Source organism: Miscanthus floridulus, chromosome 10 (assembly GCF_019320115.1).
Source record: "Miscanthus floridulus cultivar M001 chromosome 10, ASM1932011v1, whole genome shotgun sequence".
NCBI lineage: Eukaryota > Viridiplantae > Streptophyta > Magnoliopsida > Poales > Poaceae > Miscanthus > Miscanthus floridulus.
Genome location: NC_089589.1, coordinates 21,623,370 through 21,631,395, shown reverse-complemented (window position 1 = coordinate 21,631,395; position 8,026 = coordinate 21,623,370).

Sequence of the window (8,026 nt, the reverse complement as noted above, 5' to 3'; positions counted from 1 at the left end):
CCATTTTCAAATTTATTTCCAAAAGCAATTCAACCCATTTTGAAACTTGATTCGAACCACACAATCAAAAAAATCAATTGCACCGGCATGTATGCACCATCAAGGTTGCTAAGCCCTATGATAGATTTAAATTTAATAAAAATGTTATCTTTCCTATGTTTCATGTGCTCAAAATTTCAAAAATAAATCATTTAACTCTATTTTTAAAAGTGGCAAATTTTGGGGTGTTACAATTCTACCCCCCTTAAGATGAATCTCGTCCCTGAGATTCGCACGACGTCGACTAGGAGATAGGAATACTCTGCCTTTGAATTCTTCTTTACTTTCTCATGCAGTTCCATTGTCTTGATAGGGATCCCACTTTACTTTACATACCTGTAAATCTTACTCCAAGTAACTTGTCAAACTAACTCCAAGATTATGATAGGTACCTTGAACAATTCTTAGGCAACTCCAATCACTAGGCCATCTTTCCTTTTTAGTCCGTAATATCAATTCTCTTTCTTAGTATATTCACCTTCCAACGAAGCCTGACGAATCTCTTGGTCAGAAGGATATTCTACTACCAATCTTCAAAACATTAATGATTCCGATTATGGTTGCACAAACTTGGAATATAATTCTTAATACTCGGTGTCACCCGAACCTTCTTAGCACAATTCTCCATTGCTAAGAGCATCGGCCATGACTTTTGCTTCTCCAAATGGTAGCACTTTTCCAAGTCATAATCAATTTCATTCCAATGAGGATATCACAAGCTCATGACCAACTCGGTGAAGATGTCCTGTAGATTCTTGTGATCCTCCTAGATGACACTTTTACTTCCAAAAAGATATTACTTCCATGCTCCACAATGGATGACTCCAGATAACATGTTAGGTAGTTCAACTCACGCTTCCTTAGTTGACTTAATGAACAAGCTACTACCTTTCTTCTCGTATAAGTACACATTCCACACCTTGACAGGGTGCATCCTTGTAGATATGAAGCTCTTATTTGGATCTGGCAAGGCTAATACTTAGGTTTTACTTCAACCTCTTCTTGGACTCCTTCAAACACTTAGCTGACGTTTCTTTATCCAAACTAACTTGAAAACTTATCCAGTAGCTCTATCTAAATCTTGATGATCTTGGTTAAACCTTCCTTGAACCTTTAATCAAAACTCATTGGGACTCTGAGTTTCTCTCACATCTTTGGATACCACCACGCTTTCGCTGCGCAAACCAGAACGTAGGATACTTCACCTTGTAAATTCTTCCACTTGGCTACCCCCCTTAAGAAAAGATAAACTAGGGGTCACCAAAGTATGGCTTGCATCTCCTTCTAGATGAGTTAACTAATATCAAGACGTTCTGGCATCCCAATGATACTCTCGCATATGAGCAGGAACAAGAAATCTGGAATTCCTCGCGAGCAGAAAAACAGCAGCACAGTAAAACAGCTGTAACACTCATCCTGTTGATCCAATGAAGTTGTAGCTTATATCGTTGGAAAGCTTATAAAATTCTCCACAACATTCTTATAGAACACTTTTCCAAATTCCTCAGTTTTCTTAGTCTAAAACAGTGCACAATAGAAACTATTCTAGGTTCCAAACAGCACAGATGCATTGCCTTGTGATTTTTGTATCTCCATAACCAAAATAGATATGAGGTTGATTCTTGCGCTCAGAGAAAGATATTGAAGTCTACTATTGTCCAGAATTTCTTTGCCAAAAGCAAATCTTAAACCATTTTAAATTTTCAATCAAAACCACTCAACCAAATAAATCCAATGCATCAGCATGTATGCACATCCATGTTGCTACTCCTTATAATAAATTTTAAATTAATGAAAATTTTTATTTTCCTATGTTTTCATGAGCACAAAATTCCAAATTAAATCATTTTAGCTCTATTTCTAAAAATTCAAATTTTAGGGTGTTCCAGCATAAGAGGTGGCCACATAGTGTAACCATGGGCTGTTTAGCCAGGTCAGGACAGATATTACACTCAAAGCTGGAGTTGCAGTCACAGGAGCCATCCTTCTTCGTAGAACAGCTTCCACACACGTTGTTATTGTCGCCATTCGGATTTTGCCCCCACGCCGCTTATTCAAAAAAGCTATGAGTGCGTTGGATTGCCTGGACAAGACTATCCGCATCTGTGCTAGATGCCCCTTGTCTGTGGTCGTCTTCCTCCGGCGAGCACCGGATTTAGACCTAGGAAGAGGGTCATGCGACCTCCTCCTCTCCATGGCCATGGGCGCGTCGATGGCATCGACACCTTCCTGATCTGTGCCTAGGCCTGGCTGTCTCTGGGCATCGTCAAACATAGGACTAGAAGGTGGGTCCGGCGACAGCGCGGCCATGGTGGGGGTGGGCGCGTACACGGCATCGGCACCATCCTGATCTGTGTCTGATCGTGGCTTCTTGCTTGGGCTTGGGCGGTGGTGAACGATACGGAAACACTCTGGGGAGAATTCGTGGGACGTGTCAGAGTCGGAGTCCATGGCAGGCAGCACCATAGCTAGCGAGAGCGAGAGCAAGAGAGAAATGGATCGGACATCGGAGAGCAAGAGTGAGAGAGAAGTGGCAAATCCATAGAACACACACACATTTGTAATAGAAGTAACACAAATACCAAGCTCAACACTAATAGGACATTCAAAACACACAAGCACACACACAACACACACACACACACACACACACTACCTTGGGGTTGGCTGCTTACTTTCATTTTTTGCTCGTTGTTTCCATTGATTATTGCTTCGGTAACCTTATTCAATCTGGCTTCTTGTGATGAATTTTCATCTAATAATATTAGGCTTGATAATTGTATTATGCTTCACAACTGTCGGATTGCCAGGAGTAGCAAGGGCGCAAAGAATATTTTTTCTCTCTCCTCAGATATCAACTGGGTCTGCAACATGAATGGAACATTTTTCAATCTCATTGTCTTCTATTGAACACTACCCCTATCCCACTCCAGTCCCACTCCCACTCCCATTCCCTTTCCCACCACTCCCATTCCCACCAGATATGGTTTATCCTCTTGATGCACGCCCCGTCCTCCAACCGCACAACGCCAGCATCGACGGTTCACAAAGCCATCGCTAAGCATGGCGCACATAATCATGGTGCTAGCACATTCCTCCTGTCGGCGACGATCCTGGTAGCAGTAGTGAGCTCTGGCTCTCCCTCTAGGCCCTAGAGAAACCTACAAGGACGGCAGTGGCTGGTGGTTAGGGTGTTGAAGAGGCGCACCGTTTTGGTGCGCTCACTAGAAGAAAACTTGAGCCTCTCGGCGCCGGCGATGAAATCATCGTGCTCCTCAACTGACATTTGCTCGATCCAGAGCATAGCGCCTATGTGCACGTTCACAAAATGGTGGCAGTAGGGCGCCGCCAGGTCTGTAGGTGCCTCGTCGTCGTCATTCTCATGGTTGTCAAGCATCTCCCACTTCTTGGGAAAGAAACATGGTTACCAGGTTAGACGATTAGCGGTCGAGCTTCTCCACGGCTCGTAGACCGCTCTAAAGCGGATGTACTCCATCGCATCGATGGCGAGCAGCTTCTCACTAATCTCCCTAACAGTATCCTATACTATATTTGCCCAGATCCTCTGCTCCGGCTCTAACCTGATGTGGCACCGTGCAGAAACAGAAATTTGTTTCATAAAATCGAGAGAAACGTAGAGATCGAACCAGAAATCACATGTACGAAGGAGGTGTCTGGGAGACTCGTGGAGACCCGCCATGGATGTTCATGAGATCCTAACATACGTGTATGTTAAGCCTCGGGATCAAAGGTTTCCGAACGAGAGACCGCCCGCCTGAACCCTCTAGGATCACTCGGGGGCTCGGGGGCCATACCCATCGGGTACGCTCATGCGTACCCTCAGGACAAGGATGCAGGCAAAGCCCGGGAACGCCCGCCACCTCTGCTCAGGGCTTGGGTACTCTCCCGAGCCTCAGGCTCCCGATCGGTGAAAGCCGGGGGCCGATCCTTGGCTCCTTCCTGGCCTTCGGCGCCAGTCAACGCCCGTGCATGAGAAGGTGCACCCCGAGCTACCGCCTCCTCGGCGCTGCCCCGTGGGTCTCGCATGGGGCATGATGCAAGAAGACAAACTCCTCCGTTGGCTTCAGGGGATAGGGGGCTTCTTGGCCCACCCGTTAGGCCCTTAAACTGGCAACCTTCGCATTCAAGAAGCCTCTAGAAGATACAACTGGTGAAGACCAGTCCAAGACGACACAACCTGACTCTCAGCATGTCAGAACAGAGCAGCCAGACGATGCCCACAACTTATTTTGCTCCACAACATTGCCGCGGTCCACACGACGCCGCTGCAAGACCCTCTTGGACTCCAACGCATGTAGACCATAGGCTACCCCCCCCCCCCCGAAACTGCAATGTACCCTATCTACCTCGAGATACAAGGGGAAGGTCGGATACTAAGAGGGGAAGGATGATTCCAAACAGATCAATCGAGTCCTCATCGTTTCGCTCAGGTTCTGCACCGAGAGCGGAGCAAGCAAGAGAGGGGCATTGAGAGCTCCTCCACCGCACCCGTCGTCTTCCTCCTCTCTGACGAGGGGAAGGCTCCATCGGCGGCAAGGCGAACCTAGGATTAGCACCGAGCGATCCCCTACAAAATCTTTCCCTTTCACCCTTACAGATTTTGGCTGCTCAAGTATAAGGATCATCAACTGCTGGACGTAGGGCATCGATTGCCTGAACCAGGATAAACCATTGCATCCCCTCTCTTATTCTTGTGTTCTAGAGTCCACCCGAGCCACCGGAGACACGCACTCTGATACCACCACGAACAGCAATGCTTGCCGCGGTTTTGACCCCGCGACAGATGTTGTCAACGCTGGCGCCAGGGACAGGGAGGACTGAGATAGGGTTGCCTGCTACAGCGTCATCGACGACAGCGATTTTGGTGAAGTTGGTTTGCAAGGAAAGCCTATGACGGCGCTGCTAGGGTTTGGATGGTTGAGTAGGCGGACGAGCAAAGGAACTGGATTTCCCTATAGCAACTATGTAGAGATATTGAAAAGAACCGGATCCCACATTGTTCCAATTTTATGAGATGTATCGAAAGATAGACTCAGAATAACACACTCTAATGTGCACGTGCATATGGATAGAGTTGGAGTTGCTAAACAGTTTTAGCCTCGTACTGTGCAAAACCTTAGATCAGATATTAAAACTAGAAAGCTACACTATGCATCAAGATTGTGTAATTGACACTAAACTTGCTGAGTACAGGCTTGCATACTGGGCTGCATGTTGGGCTCACCTATTCGCTACTGAATTAAAATAAAGGAGGCCTAGGTCCATCTACGTCCAGATGCTCGGGTGTGAAACCCTTCAGCTACAGCAAGGCCTCACGGAAACACGCGGCCACCCACTTCAATCTTCTCCAACGCGGCTCGCAAATGGGCTTAGATCATCTTGGTTGTGTCTTCGCTTCGGAGCCCGGGGAGGGGGTCACGGTTTTCTCTCGGTTTTTTTGGAACAATCTAGGCCGACTTTTGGTTCAAAGCCAGTTGAAAAACTATGGGCCATTCTTCAGTGGTTTCATCCAGTAGAAATTGAAGCATAGCTCTAAGCAAAGCCATCACACTGTAGAGGGTTGACTGCCGCAGCGTCATCGACGGCAGCAACTTGGTGAAGTTGGTTTGCAAGGAAAGCCATGACAGTGCTGCTAGGGTTTGGATGGTTGAGTAGGTGGACGAGGAAGGGAGCTGGATTGCCCTGTAGTAACTATGTAGAGATATGAAAAGAACTGGATCCCACACCACTGTGCCCTATATTGTTCCAATTTTATGAGATGTGTCAAAAGATAGAGTACGAATAACACACTCTAAAGTGGACGTGCATATGGATAGAGGTGGAGTTGCTATTAGGTTTTAGCCTTGTACTGTGCAAAACCATATATCAGATCGGAAGACTAGAAAGCTAAACTATGCGTCAAGATTGTGTGATTGGCACTAAACTTGGTGAGTATAGGCTTGCATATATTGGGCTACCTGTTGGGCTCACCTATTTTCTACTGAATTAAAATAAAGGAGGCCAAGGTCCATCTGCCTCCTGCTCCTCGGGTGTGAAACCCTTCAACTAGAGTACAGCCTCATGGAAACACGCCGCCATCCACTTCAATCTTCTCTAATGCGGCTCGCTATGGCCCTCAGATCATCCTGGTTGTGTCATCGCTTCAGGGCCCGGGAAGGGGGGTCACGATTTTCTCTTAGTTTTTTTGGAACAATCCAAGCTGACTTTTGGTTCAAAACCAGTTGAAAAACTATGGGCAATTCTTTAGTTGCTTCATCCATGAGAAACTGAAGTATAGCTATAAGCAAAGCCAGCACACTGTAGATGGAAGCATATGACAACTGAAGGAAGGATTTAATGGGAGGGGAATCCAGCACAAGGACGAACAAGGTTTCGCCACACCTGGCCCCTGATCTTCTCACTATAAACCCCCACGCACCTATTCGCTCGAATTCCATTCCTCCCAAGCACAGTGAGAAAGCACCTATAAATATATCATATAGAAGAGGAATTTTAAATTTTATGGGTAACGAAAGGGCACTCAAATTTTATTTTGTTTAGTCTCATTGTCTTCTAAACATATAATGAGTTTGAAGAATTGTCTTAGAGCCAGCTGCGGACCATGTAGTTTTCTATATTTTCTTTTTTCATTTTCATATGAGACCAAAGATGCATTGTCATATATATTTACTTCAGTCGATTTGATTTTTGATCTCATTGTCTTCTATTTAACACTGCCCCTATCCCACTCCCAGTCCCACTCCATCTCCCACCACTTCCATTGCCACCAGATCTGGTTTCTCTTCATGAAGAAACTGGGAGACACATTCTCATATGTAATGAAATAATACAGAAGCACTTAAGTTTAAAATCAAGAATTCTAATTCAAAGAAAAAGTAGCATGAATGCAAGTGGGTAAAGTATCTATGGTTTGCAGACCGCTCTCAGGCGGATGTACTCTATGGCATCGATGGCGAGCAGCTTCTCACTGATCTCCCTGATAGTGCCCTATACTAGATTCGCCCAGTTCCTCTCCTCCAGCTCCAACCTGATATGGCATCGTGCAGAAACAGAATTTCGTCACATAAAATCGAGAGAAAGGGAGAGGTCGAATCAGAAATCACATGTACAAAGGAGGTGTCTGGGAGACTCGTGCAGACCCACCATGGGCATCATCAACGCTGGCGCCAGGGGCAGGGAGGACTGTGATGTTAAATGCCAGGACATGGCATGGTACGTAATATATACTAAATAATGTTGTCGAATTTTTCAGTTAAAATGTTTTCGTTAGTTGCTCCAAGATGAAAGAAGTTTACTTGTTTTCATTGTTTAATTGGTTGTCCCATTGGTGCATTTGTTAATTGTTTTTGTTGTTTAATTGGTTGTCCCATTGGGGCCTACAGATGAATGAAACTCCATTCTCTATCTACATGTATAGATACCTCAATCTGACAGCAAAATTCTGAATTTTTTAACCATTACTGGCCAGAGTGTTGAACTAACACATGTACATCGAAATGGAAGATAATCCACCAAAGACACAACAAAAATATGTAAAGAATGGTGCAATCATGCCTGTTACTGCTAGTGGCAGAGGACAGAATAAAATTAAGGTATCGTGAAGCTGATCATATCATCAACGTCATGCCTGTTACTGCCACTGGAGCAAGCATGGCCAGCAGAAGAGGTGGCCACAAGGTGCAACCACGTGCTGTTTAGCCAGGTCAGGATAGATATTACACTCAAACCTGGAGTTGCAGTCACAAGAGCCATCCTTCTTAGCAGAACAGCTTCCACACACCATGCTGTCGTCGCCATTTGGATTTTTCGCCCTCGTTGCTTGTTCAAAAGAGCTATGAGTGTGTTGGATTGCCTGGACCAGACTATCCACATCTGTGCTAGACGCACCTTGTCTGTGGTTTGCTGATCCTGGCGTCACAATGTTGTGTTGCTGGCTAATTTGTATCGCGCTCAGAAAACTGGAGCT